This window comes from Cricetulus griseus, chromosome 2 (assembly GCF_003668045.3).
Source record: "Cricetulus griseus strain 17A/GY chromosome 2, alternate assembly CriGri-PICRH-1.0, whole genome shotgun sequence".
Lineage (NCBI taxonomy): Eukaryota > Metazoa > Chordata > Mammalia > Rodentia > Cricetidae > Cricetulus > Cricetulus griseus.
The window spans coordinates 401780387-401794699 of record NC_048595.1 but is presented as its reverse complement, the minus strand read 5'-3'; positions in this window follow the sequence as shown (position 1 = coordinate 401794699).

Here is a 14313-nt window from a genome sequence, read left to right as displayed (position 1 = left end):
ACACCTTGCAATGTCCTACCAAGGTATCAGCACTGTAGGCACAACACTAAGAAAATGCATTTCAATTTTATGAAAAAAAAACGAAAACTTGATTTTTTCATAACCATTTCTCCTGTTTTTTTTTCTCAAATTCAGGATAAATGGTTATCAAATGATATTTCCGGGGATAAGGGACTTTCATATTGTCTGTGGAGTGCTTCTCTAATGATGGTATTGATGGCTTCCATACAGATGAATTCCTGAGCATTTAATATGCAGCTGTGAGCAGTTGCAATACGTAAGTGTCTGTTCGGGTTATAAGTACTTCTGAAAACTGGCCCTGATCAGTGTTTTTGCTCTAGGTATATTCTGAAGCTGTTGCACCTGTGCTTGCTAGGTAGCTCCTCAGGTTGACACCAGCTATTTTGGAGAATTATCCTGCCTAATTGTGAGTAATGCAGCTTCTATGGTTTCCATGTGACTCAGTTTGAAAGAAAGTTCTGCTTCCATGGGACCAAATGTCTTAAGGAAAAACTAATTATTCTAAAAAAATGAGTTTGCATTCTTTCCACTGCCAACAGAATACATGTTCTTGATATTTATACCTGTTTGGAATTTGGGTGTTAAAAAATATACTGTATAGCTGGAAACAATTAACAAGTTGGTATCTATTGTAGGGAAATAGTAGCATTTAAGATCTTGCTCTCCACTCTGGAGTGGTTGGAACCTGTGGTTATTGACACTAGAAGCCAAAATGGAGAAATTTCTTGCCACTTTTATTTTTTTAAAATCAACTTGAAATATTTTTTAAAAATTTGTGTGCATGAGCATTTTGCCTGCATGACTGGCTGCACAATATGTGTACAATCCCCATGGAGAAAGGAGTAGGTGTCTAAACTTCTGGAACTGGAACTGCAGGCAGTTATCTACTATGTGGGTGCTGGGAACAGGACCCAGCCTACTGGAGGAGCAGCTAGTACTATTAACTGCTGATATATTTCTTCATCCCATTTATTTCTCTTTTCTTTGAAAATACTCATGCTTGGCTTTGTGGAATGGGAAAGCTTGAAATTACAGCTACCAAAGTCTTCCTTGCAATCTTCACACTTAAAGACAACTTGATCCCATTGTCTCCTTGCACATTTAAGACCCACTGTTCCATTTGGCTTAGTTGGAATGCTTCGATGATACTCGGAGTTGTACTTTGCTTTCTATTGCTGTGATGAAGCACCATGACCCAAAGCAGCTTGAGATGAGAAAGGGCTTATATCATCTCATATCTTACAGTTCTTCATGAAGGGGAGTCAGGGCAGGAACTCAGGGCTCAGACCTGGATGAAGGACCTGGAGTAGAGGCCAGGAAGGAACACTGCCTACTGTCTTACTCTTCACAGCCAGCTCTCCCTTCTTTCTTATACAAACCCAGGACCACTTGCCAGAAGTGGCACTGGTAACACTAGTGGGCTAGGCCCACATCTATTAAAAAAATGTCCCACAGACATGCCTGCAGGCCAGTCTGAAAGTGGCATTTTATAAGTTGACGTTTCCTTTTCCCATATGACCCCAGTTTATGTCAGGTTGACAAAAAGTCTAAATGGCTCATTCAGAAACAGTGCTTGTGGTGATTTCTCATGACTTGTTTCTTGGAAGTGGCTGGGTCCCACTGCTTGTGATAAGTGATTGGTGGCTGTATTTTGCTGGGGCTGTCTGACAACTTGATTAAGAATGTCTGGCAGAGACATTTCGACTAAATATGGATTTGGTTTTTACAGAGGCAGTTGCTCACTTAAAGGCAGTTTTGAGGCCAGCTGGTACAAGAACACCTGGCTGATTTGAAAATATGGCTAGTTCAATGCCTGGTTACTGTCAGTAATTTCTTTGGACCCTGCTGATGGAAGTTTCTGTCCTGCTCCATTCTGTAGCTGTTCAGTCCCAAATACATATACAGAGGCTTACATTATTCATAAACTGTTTGGCCTATTGTTTAGGATTATTACTAAAAGAATGTTATAACTTAAATTAATCCATAATTCTTATCTGTGTTTAGCCACATGGCTTGGTACCTTTTTTCACTATGTCATTCTCATCTTACTTCCTCTGTGTCTGGCTGGCGACTCCAGCTCTGTCTTTCTTCTTCCCAGAATTCTCCTAGTCTGGTTGACCCACCTATACTTTCTGCCTGGCTACTGGCCAATCAGCATTTTATCAAACCAAGGTGAGTGACAACTCTTTACTATGAACCACAGCATTATCCCACATCTGGCCAACATGGTCTATAGAGTGAATTCCAGTACAGTCAAAGAAACACAGAGAAACCCTGTCTCAAAACATAAACAACAAAAAAAAATAAAAATAAAACAAATAGAGTAATAAAAGCCATGTAAAAATGGAAAATGTGCAGAGTCTGGATACTATATGTTGTAATGTCTTTAAATTGCTTGAATGCTGAGGAAGGGACAACTACTAAAAAACATTTGATTATAAATGTTGCTGGATTAATCCAACCTATATATTTTGAAAAGTTCTTGACTTCAAAATTTAAGTCAAAAAATATGTTGCTTTGGAGAAGAGGTTTTGCTTTTGTTTCCATAGGAAACAAGAGGCTGTGGATTTCATTCTGCATTTAGAAAAATAAGGTTTGATTGAGGAAGACCCCCTGGAAAATATCCAAATGTAATGGATGTCCTAGATGATCCAACATTTCAGAGCACTTCTGTTGCAGTTTCTTCTGACTTTTGCATCCAGAACAGCTTCAAGGCTGCTGGTTGAGATGATCCAGCCTCACAGAATACTCCAGTCAGGACTTGACCATAATCCTAGTTTCTCTGGGTCCCCGTAAGATTACCAGTACCCCCAATCAACAGGAAGAAGCCTAGAAAACCATACCCACATTCCCTAAAAATGGATTATGTTTGCTTGTCTTTGTTTAACTTGTTGGTTACAAGTTATTATGGAAAATAATCAGGAAAAAGATAAACAAAGGAGATTATATTCAGGGTTCTTATTTTGAAAAGAAAAAAGGTGGAAATGATGTGGAATAATGTTGTTGTTCCCAGTAAAGATTTGTTACTCACTCTGGTTTACTAAAATACTGATTGGCCAGTAGTCAGGCAGGAAGTATAGGTGGGTCATCCAGACTAGGAGAATGCTGGGAAGAGGAAGGCAGAGCTGGAGTCGCCAGCCAGAAGCAGAGGAAGCAAGATGAGAATGACATACTGAGAAAAGGTACCAAGGGAGGATCCTGTACTATTATTTTACTGAACTGTCACAGACTAAACCAACTCCTAATGACTTATCCTGATACCCATAGATCAATATACCTTTCAACTCTCATCTGAGAAGCTTCTGTTTGTATTAGATGGTGACCATCAACGGGCCAAGGTGCAGTGACAGCCAAATGCTCAGTCCTAAAGGGAATACAAATAATTCATCCCTTCTTTCAAGACTCAGGGGCCATGCTGACATCAGAGCCATCTTGATCTGAGTGCCTGTAGCTACCACTAAGAATAAGGATGACAAACAGTCCAAGTACCTGCCTACCTGTTGCCCACCTGCAGTTTGGGTCTGCAATGAACTCTGTGGTACAGAATACCACTGAGGCCTATAGGGAGGTCTGGGATCTGGGCCAGAGACTGCAGTTTGGGTGAAGTCAGGGGGCCACACTACATCAGGGACTATAGAGACATGGGTGGCCTGTGCTAACACCTGGGACCAGGGTGTCATCTGGGCTCCGGCTGCCACCAAGGGCCATGCCTATATCTGGCCAGGATCTGAATTGACATACGTGGCTCTGGTCGCCACTGAGCATCATGAAGAAGTCCAGGGTGAAACCAGCAACCTGAGTTTGGGTTGGTGACTGAGGACCAGGATGCATTCATATCTGAGTGACCTATGCTGCTACTCAATGATATGGTGATGTGTGACCCTGAGCTACAGCTGAGGGCCATGTCAGGGTCTGTGGCCCAACTTCAGACAGGGCTGTGGTGATGTCAAATACTCCAGCTACCATTGAAGGCCATGCAGACACCCAAGATCAAGGGGCAAGTTAGTGTCTCAGGGCCATTCTGACACTGGGGGCAGTGGTGATATACAGACCTAGCTGCTATTAAAGATCATATTGGGGTCCATGGTCCTACTGTGTCTGAGGGTATGTCCTGAAGTCTGGGTCCTCCACTGCCACTAATGGTCACATAGAGGTCCAGGTTTGGGGCAGCAACCTGAGACCTTGGTGGTGTCCAGCAACCACATGGCTGCCAGTACCATTCCCATCTGAGTGGTCATTCACTTCAGCCATAGCCAGGATGTCTTCCTGGCCTAAGCTGTGACCAAGGGCCATGTATGGGGGCATGGTCCAGTCATAGCTGGGGTCTGTGTTGATGTCTGTGGGCAGTGACATTTAGGAGACTTTAGGAATCATGCAAGATGAAATCAGAGGGCTAACTGAGTGAGTCTCACCCTTCACTGCCCTGATAAACTGGCCTTACCTCTTGCAAGAGAGTTGATAGCAAGAGAGTTGGCCCCTGCACTCAGGAGAGAAGGCCACCACCCCTCACCACAGGCAAAGATGAACTTACCTTGAAGGCATGCAAGTAGGGTAGCTGACTCTGCCACCACACACCCAGTGGCTCAATCTGACCTCAATGGCTAGCACCCAAGCCTCCAACTGGGCCTTGGGTTGACCCACCCTAGCATCTACTCCATCTAGGTCCTGCTAGAGCTCATGAAAGTACTGGTCCTTCAGAGCAATACCTGCAAGATTTCCAAGACACAGGATACCCCAGAAGAGCTCCAGTGAAGATCCAGTGAGGATGGTGTACCAAATACCAGAGACCTTGAACCAGATCAATGACTCAGTGCAATGGACAATTGCCAGTCAAACTTATGGGACAAGGAGGTATAGTATATGACACAATGAAGCCTTCAATGCCATAGGGATGGAGGAAGAGGTGATGAAGACACAGGAGTAAAGAACAAACAAACATTTTGCTGTTTTGGGTGTGCTTTTTTGTTGTTAGTGTTCTGTTTTGATTTGATATTTTTTTCTTTATTTTGTTCTTGCTTTTGTTTGCGTGCTTTCATGTGGGTGATGCAACATGGATGAGGAGAAAATATGGAGGGCTGGGAAAAGAACAGAATTGGGGTGCATAATGTGAAACCCCCCAAAATTAAAAAGAAAGTTTGAAAAAAAGACTCAGGGATCATTGGGGAAGAAGGGGGCATAAAGAGTTTAGGAGCCAGTGTTGGTGAATGGTTACAAGGAAATATTGTCTACTGGACACTGAAGGGAACATAGGAAATCAGTGTAAACCTGTGGGAGCTAACTCAAGATCAAATTCCAACAGGGAAAGAAGGGGCTTTTGGCATATAATCCCACACTAGTCATGAAGCCATTTAATGTTTTTTTTTTTTTTTTTTTTTTTTTTTTTGCTCTGGGAAAGAGATAGAAAGGCAGGGTTAGGGTTTATTTTTATTCTCATTTGTTTTATTGCATTTATTTCTCATGCAATATATTCTGATCACAGTTTCCCTTGCCTCATCTCTTCCTAGATCCTCCAATCACACCCACACCCACACCTTCTTTTGCTCTCCCATTAGAAAACAAACTGGCAAATAAAACAAATGCAACAGAATAAAGCAAAACAAACAAAAGTCAAAAACTCAAAGAAACACACACAAAACCTATAAAAACACAAAAATCAGAAATTATAGGAGACAAGCAAAAGAAGTAAGATTTTAAATGCACAAACAGCAATATGAGATAAAACAGCTCGAAAAATACCATTGAGTTCATTCTGTGTTGACCATATATCTACCACTATGCACAGGGCCTGCCATTAGGTGTGGTTTGTATTCCTAGAGAGACTCCATTGGAGAAAACTGATTGTTTTCTTTGTAAGAGGTTGACAATTGGAAATATATTCTGGTTAGTTATGGGGGCTTCTTTCCACTTCCCCTCTAAGCACAGTCTTTGTGAATTCATATGTGTATCTGTCTTGAGTGTGGAAGTTACTGTGCCCTTGGTTTTTCCATCCCCACTGACTATTACAATCTTACTACTGCATCTTCTGAAGAGTTACTTGGCTCCTGAGGGGACAGGTTTGATAAAGACAATCCATTTAGGACTGAGTGATTCAAGGGACAGACAGTTTTCTCTAAGAGTGCAGACTTTAGCAAGTCTACAACTCCCCAGTGGAATATCAGGTGTTCAACTGTGTTTGAGTAGCATAAGTTAGCCTTGAAATATTTTTTAATAATGTATAAAGTTGGGAAGGTTGGAAAAGTTGGGGTTAGGGAGTGAAAATGATCAAAGCATGTTGTATGAAACTCTCAACTAAGAAAAAAGGTATAGATAATAGGGAAAGTGAATTAAAAAAATAGATAAAAATCAGATCCATCAGAACTTCTTCTTAGGAATAAGGGCTTTAATTCATGCCCTCCCTATGGCATCTCAAATATAAGTCGTACTTATCAAGGAAGAGCAGTTAATGACTCTAGTTCAAACCTATAAAAAGAGAATGTTGGGTCTAAGCAGCAAGGCAGTGGAGTTTTAACAAGTTGCCTTTTGCATTGAGTTTCTGCTATGTGAGTAAAGTGTCAACCCTTTCTTTCAACTTTCCCAGTCTTAAGCATGGGATATTGCTTTGGGGAAATTTTTACCCATTATTTTTTTTCACATCTGTGGGATGTTCATATTTTTCCTGCGTTTTTTGTTTTTGTTTTATTTTTTATTTGAATTAGAAACAAGATTGTTTTACATGTCAATCCCAGTTCCCTCTCCTTCCCCTCCTCTCCTAACCCCCAAAACCTGCCTTGTTTCTTAAGTCCAAAGAATTGATGTGACCACATCCTAGCTATTTATCTTTTTGTCTGTAAACATTCTTTCAACCAGAGTGAGAGCTCTGTCAGCATCTGCTTCTGTAGTCTCCATAGACAAGATAGTCTGCATGTGGCAGTGACATGGTTCTAGAACAACCAGGCTGAGGTCAGCAGTATTCTTTAAAGTATTTTTCTCTTGGGTCCACAGATAATCTCAGCCTCAGATAGCACATTGTACCTCAGCCTCCATCTCCTCCATCTGCACTGATGCTTCTCTCTGCCCATAATGATTCCAGTTCCTCACCACAACTTCAGAGCCTGGTCCATTTTCCAGATTGTGTTTATTGTAGAGCTTGTGTATGAAGTTGGTTAGAGTATGGGATTTATAGTGTGAGTATGGTGGAAAAAGAAGGGGAATCATCTCCCTGGAAGTCTCAAAGACGTTAAAAAAGGATGTGTGGTGCAGCTGGATACCCGTTTACAACCAAGCACATGTGGATGTTAGAGACAACTTATAGGAGTGAGTTTCCTTGTTCAACTATGGGATTCAAGTCATATCATCAGGATTCTGGGAGAGCACTTTTACTCACTGAATCATCTTGCTTGAATCCTTGACAGGTCATTGTATGTAGATTTGACTCCTCCTAGATTACTAATTCAGTCTAGTCTTTCCACTATTCTAAACATGGCACCCACATGCACTATTAATGTCAATAAGGTATGTTTGAGAAGGTAATTAGAGACTTATTTCAGGAAAGCAACACTGACTACATATTAGAATTCTAAGATTCCCTTAGTTTTGCATTTGCTTCCCTCGATAAGACTGCTCAGGACAAAGGCTTTCCAGCTGAGGATACCTATTGCAGCATTCACACTTTCCTTCCTGTCATAACATTGCTCAAGCTCTTCTTGTTGTCTCTTTTCCTTCAAATGCAACTGCTTCTTCAGACACTTCTGCTTCTGGTGAACCTGATTGCCCTCCATCACTTTCCACCTATGACCATTTTCTCTTTCCAGCCTTGCGGCAAGCAATTTCCACAAGGCTATTCTAAGAGATAAGGAAATTTAAGAAACGACAGGGAAAAGCTACTCTTTTGCTTGTACAGTTCATTTTGTATATAGACATCTTTTCACTCTTCATATATTTAAATAGAAAATTAAGCCTCTGACATGGACTTAGGAACTCTAGGCATTTTGATTATTCTTATGTGGTAGGCACAAGGGCTATGAGATGCATTATATGTGAGTTCTTGGAATGTCTTTCAAAAGTTGAAGAGCTGAATGTATAGCTCATTTGTAGAAAAGAGAATAATTTGTACTGGAACAGACACCAAATTCCTTAACGAGCTGTGATGATGGACATATGTTAGGGTGGATCCAGGAAGAAGAGTGGTCTATGCTTTGCTGCTATGTGCAATGGCATAACCTTGTTAGTCTCAGAATGATGCTTGCTTCCCTTCTTAGAATTGTCATTGGAGACTGTTGTTGGGGGGTTTCATTACTGCTTTTGGGCAGTAGTTCCCATGAGCCGTGGAAACATTTGGGTTTGATTTTTGTGCTCATGCCTGGTACAAATACTTTCTTGTCTTTTGTAAGCGTCATTACCTAAAGGAGAGAAACCTCACATTTTTGTGTTCCAGCAAGGCTGGGTACAGGAAAAATGAGGCTAAAGGTGTGATAGAACTGATAATCATAATTTTTGAACTCTGTAAAAAGTCCAGCCTAATGACTCCATCCTAGGCTGCATGCCCGAATATGTTGTATGGGAAATGAAACTATTTATTTATTTATTTATTTATTTATTTATTTATGTTGGTGACAGACTCTTACTTTGGAGACTAGAACTGGCCTTGAATTCTTTATCCTCCTGACTCAGCCTCCTTGGTTTGGGATTGCAAGCTTCTGCCTCCACACTCAGCTGAGTTTTATGATTGAGGGATGAAAGTCTCATGTTTATTTGGCTTCTGAATTTAGTTCTTCTGGTTCCTCTTGATACTCCACACCATAAATGGAACCTTATTATTCAAACATTTTTGGGTATGTGAGACATTAGCTATTTATTTGTGTATTTTTAAATTTTATATTATCCCTCTCCTTAATTAAAAATAGATTCTTTCATCATAAAATATATCTTGATTAAAGTTTCCCTTCCCTCTACTCCCAGTTTCTTCCCATTGCCCCTCCTATCTGGATCCACTTCCTGATGATGTCCTTCTGTATGCTATGAATACAGGTTTCTCTTAATGGTTGATGAATAAAGCTATTTCAGCCAACAGACAGGCAGACTTTGCCAGGTGGGAAATCCAAACAGGGATATAGAAAGGTAGTAGGTGAAGTCAAGAAGATGTCATGTAGCTGTGCAGGAAACAAGAGGCCCAGGCATCACTGGTAAGCCAATACCACATAGAGATACACTGATTAATTGAAATGGGTTAATATTTAAGAGGGAGCTAGCCAATAAGTAGCCTGAGCCATTGGCCAGACAGTTTATTTGTTAATTGATTTCTATTCAAATTAAAAACTCTTATTTTACATACCAATCCCAGTTCCCTCTCCCTTCTGTCCTCTCATCCCCGGCCCCCACCATCTCAACATCCTATCCCCATCCATTCTTCAAGGAGGGTGATACCTCCAATGGAGGATCACACAAGTCTGTCACATCATTTGGGACAGGATCTAGGTCCTCTACCATGATTCTAGGCTGAGAGAGTATCCCTCCCTAGGGAATGGGCTCCCAAAGCCCATTCGTGCACTAGGGATAAATACTGGTTCCACTGCCAGCAGCCCCACAGACTGCCCAAGCTCCCCAATTGACATCCATTTCCAGGGGGGGCTGTTTCAGTCTCATGCAGGTTCCCCAGCTGTCAAACTGGGTTTGTGAGCTCCCACTAGCTCAGGTCAGCTGTTTCAGTGGTTTCCCCCAGCATGATTTTAACCCCTTTGCTCATCATTCCTCCCTCTCTACAACTGGATTCCAGGAGTTCAACTCGGGGCTTAGCTGTGATTCTCTGCTTCTGCTTCCATCAGCTACTGGGTGGAGGCTGTATGATAGCATTTACGGTAATTATCAATCTCATTATAGGGGAAGGGCATCTAAGGTAGCCTCTCCACTGTTGCTTAAATTCTTAGTTGAGGTCATCCTTGTGGATTCCTGGGAATTTTTCTAGTGCCAGGTTTCTCGTTAAGCCCATAATGGCTCCCTTTATCAAGGTATCTCTTTCCTTGCTCTCCTTCTCTGCCCTTCCTCCAATTCGATCTTCCTGATCCCGCATGTTCTCCTCCTTCCTCCACTTCTCCCCTCCTCTCTCTCCCTCCCTCTCTTTCCCCCTCACTCCCAATTTAATCAGAAGATCTTGTCCCTTTCCCCTTGAGGTGGAGGGGCTCCATGTATGCCTCTCTTAGGGTCCTCCTTGCTTCCTAGCTTCCCTGGTATTGTGAATTGTAGGTTGGTTATTCTTTGCTCTATGTCTAATATCCACTTGTTAGTAAGTACACACCATGTTTGTCTTTCTGTGTCACTCAGGATGGTTTCTTCTAGTTCCATGCATTTTATCATGCAAATTTTCACTTGCTTGTTAGTTACCCAAGATATTTTATATTACTTAAGCCTATTGTCAATGGTGTTGTTTATTTAATTTCTTTCTCATCCATTTGTCATTTGTATATTGGAGGGATACTGATTTTTGTGAGTTAATTTTGCATCCAGCTAGGTTTCAGAAGGTATTTACAGCTATAAGATTTTTCTGGTGAAAATTTTCAAGTCATTTTTAGATACTATCATACCATCTGCAATTAAGGATAATTTGACTTCTACCTTTCCAATTTGTATCCTGTTAATCTTCAGTTGTTACATTATTTTAGCTAAGATGTCAAGTAACATATTGAATAGCTCTAAGGAGTGTGGACAACCTTGTCTTGCTTCTAATTTTAGTGGAATTGCTTTGAGTTTCTCTCCATTTAATTTGAATTGGCTGTGGGATTGCTGTAAGTCACCAGCATTATGATGGAGTGCTTTTTTATTATTTGTCTCTTCTTTGAAACATTGTCTGCTCTTGGCTAACATCTACACTTACCAATATTGACAAGCATAATTTAGCTTCTTGAGAGTCTAGATGGTATAAAAATTTGGAGCAAAGGCAAATTTTCCTTTACTCGTTGCCACTGCCTGACCACAGGCAGACATGAGAACTCCAAGTTCTTGGGGCTTTGGGCTTTAATACTTATACCATAAGTCCCATAGTTTTTCAGATTGAAGCTATACCACAGACTTTCCTGATTCCAAGGTTTGTAGACTCAAACTGAATTATAAGTTTGGCTTTTCTGGATCCACAGCACATTAGAAAATGGGACATACAGAAACATCTCAAGTTCATCACCAACTGAATTGATTCTCATAGCAACTATATGTTATATATATTCACTCTAGCTAGTTGCAGCCATCTGAATTCTATTGTTTATGTTTCTGTATGGAGTCTTGAAGAGTCTAAGGTCTTCCTCTACTTTTTTCTCAGGTTACTTACTTTAATTTTGGCTTCATATGCAAACTCCAGGAAAACAGAGACCACTTGCTTTATTTATTATATGCATTATTCTTTGGATAGTGCATGGTTCATGGTAGGTGAACAGTAATAGTTTTACTGAAGAAAAGTAATCCTCCTGAACTTTATCCTTCTTCAATATTTTCTATGTAGTCAGGCTATCACTATTGATTCAATTAATCAATATAGCTAAAATTGTTGATGTTATTCTCTTCTCATTCCATAAAGTTAACATTGTATTAGCTCATGGTATTTCTTAACAAAATACCATGAGTGGGTTATACAATCAAGTTTTACTTTATTGCAGTTATCGATGCTATCCATTTTCGCTGTGTTCAATAGCCTTTCATCTCTATGTGTGTGCTTTTGCTGTCTCTTTGTTAGTCCCAATTTCTTCTTGTAATAAAGACACTGGTCCTGGTGAACTGGTGCCCACCCAAATAGTCTCTTATTTTTTTCCTAGTCATATCTCTAAAGATTCCATCTTATCCCAACCACAACTGTATTTGTAACCTGAGACCTGAAGATTCAGGTTCAGTATACTCATTGAGGGAAAAGGATATACTTCAACTCATAGCAATCTGTTAGATGAATCTTTTTATCCCACTAAACATTACCTGAGGATACATATTGGTTTTATGTATGTATGTTTTGTTTTGCTTTCTATCCCCTAAAGTTCCACACTACCATTATCTTTACTCAGGACAGGCAGCATATAAGATTTTCCAGAAATCTCTTATTGTTAATATTGTACTCATTAACTGATACAATCCCTTGTCTTTTATTGTGGGCAAACTCATGAGTAATGAATAGAATATGAAAAAAAGTGATGGAATGTTATGTAAGGTATTAGACTACAGGATGGTGGGCTTTACACTAACCTCTTTTTCATACTCTTACTCTGTCTCTGAATCATTGCTGTATTGTAATTTGGCTTACAAACAAATACACAGAGACCACTTGCTTTATTTATTATATGCTATTATATGCTGCCAGTGTCCTCAATAAGATAAGTTTATAAATTTATATTTTATAATTTATAATACAGATAATAGTTATAGTTGCTAATTAAGACTGAGCTGGCAGTAAGAAATCCTAGTCATTGACCAGCAGCATTTGTACCTAATATAAGTCTCTGTGTGTTATTTTGGCTGCCCACATGGTGGGCAGAACTCAGGAAAGAGGGATTCAAATATATAAAATTGGGGCCACACCCTAAGACCAGTACCCCAAAACTATTGGTGGAACAAATTCCCTCTACAGAATGATATTAGGAGTATCTTTTTGCAAAAGAATATTCAAAAGAGTAGGAGATCTGAGAGAACCACCTTGTTCTCCTGGTATTCTAGGCTTTCCTATGAAGCCTGGAGATGAGATAGGTACTGAGGAAACAACCCAGACACAGCCTCTGCCTTTGGGAATGGATATAGAGTCCTGGGCTAATACACAAATGTCAATGACTGTACAGAGGGATAAAATTCAAAACAAAATACATCCATTTATCAGAACGGCTAAAATCAATAACACAAGTGACAGTTCATCCCCATGATGATGTGGAGCAAGGGAAACACATATCCATTGCTGGTGGTAGTGAAAACTTGCTAAAATATGTTAGATTACATTCTTGTAGATAGCCCCCAAGGTCGATTCCCTTACTTGGCCAATCCCTTCTCCCAGGGCTAACTACCAAGATCCAGCTAAAATTAATGAAATCCAGCAATCAAAAACCTCCTTTGACTCATCTAACTAATCCACCCAATTAAAAGTAAACTACATCCTAACATTGGGTTTTCTCAGTTACCTTTACAAATTGCCATTTTTCTATGTGCCACATCTGTCTTCTCTCTTCCAGAGACAGTCATTTGTCCTGCTGGAAAATGACTCTGCACCTTTTCCCTTGTTCCCTTCTGCTTCTCCCTCTTCCCCTATCTTTTGTCTTTGTCTCTTATCACTTCCCCAGTCCCTGTAAGACAAATAAATCTCCTTTGTGCTGAGAACTTTGTCTTAATGGTCCCAAGATGATACCTTTCCTGTCAAAGAGGCTTCCTCCAGCAGCAGAAAAAAAATTCTGATTGTTTATTTTAGAATATAGCCTACTCTAATTAATTCATATTGTCACGCTAAAAGGAAAACTGTGATGATATCTTGTTTCTACTCTAACAAATAAAGTTTGACTGAAGATCAGAGGGTGGAGCTAGCCACTAGTTAACCATAGAGATCTGGAGGTTTGTACAGGCAGACATAGGTTCTTGTTTTTTATGACAGTGAGACATGTCTACTCCTGGCAGCAACAATCTACTTCAGAGAAGATGATGAGCATCAAAGAAATTCCACATGGAGTTTACTTTCCTTGTGGCAAAAGTTAGCCACTGGGCAAGTAAGTGCTCTTGCCTTCACTGCTGACAGTATGTTGTCAAAATTGGACAAGCAGGACACAAAAGAAAATAAAGGACTGTCAAACTTTGCCAATATAAGGTACGACAACCCTTAAAAATATTCTGCTTCACAGAAAAGGCTGCCAGATATACTAGGCCTATAGGCCAAAGATGAATGCCACAACATTACAGAAGAAACTTGGGTGATGGTCCAGGAAGCCAGCTGTTTCTGTCATTTCTCACATTTTTTGGATGTCACTTGTTTGCACTTCCTGTTTACTCAGGTAATATTTGTGATCCTCTGTGATCATCAATATTTAAGGTTTTACTTGACATAGAAATTATTATTATGTTATCTAATTACTTGGTATGCCAATTAAAGAGATTAATAAGCAAAGTTGAGTAAGAGATTTACAGCAAGAGAGGATGCTTGCAGGTTGGGACTAGAAAGAGAAGTGAGGATACTGACAAAGGAAGTGTAAAAATATTCATAATATATAAAACTAAAAATATGGTATAGGCTTCTAGCTTCAATTCCTGTTTCTTTGTTTTCTCTCAAAGTCACACCAGTGCAGAAATATGTCATTTTGAAGGAGATGCTTACTC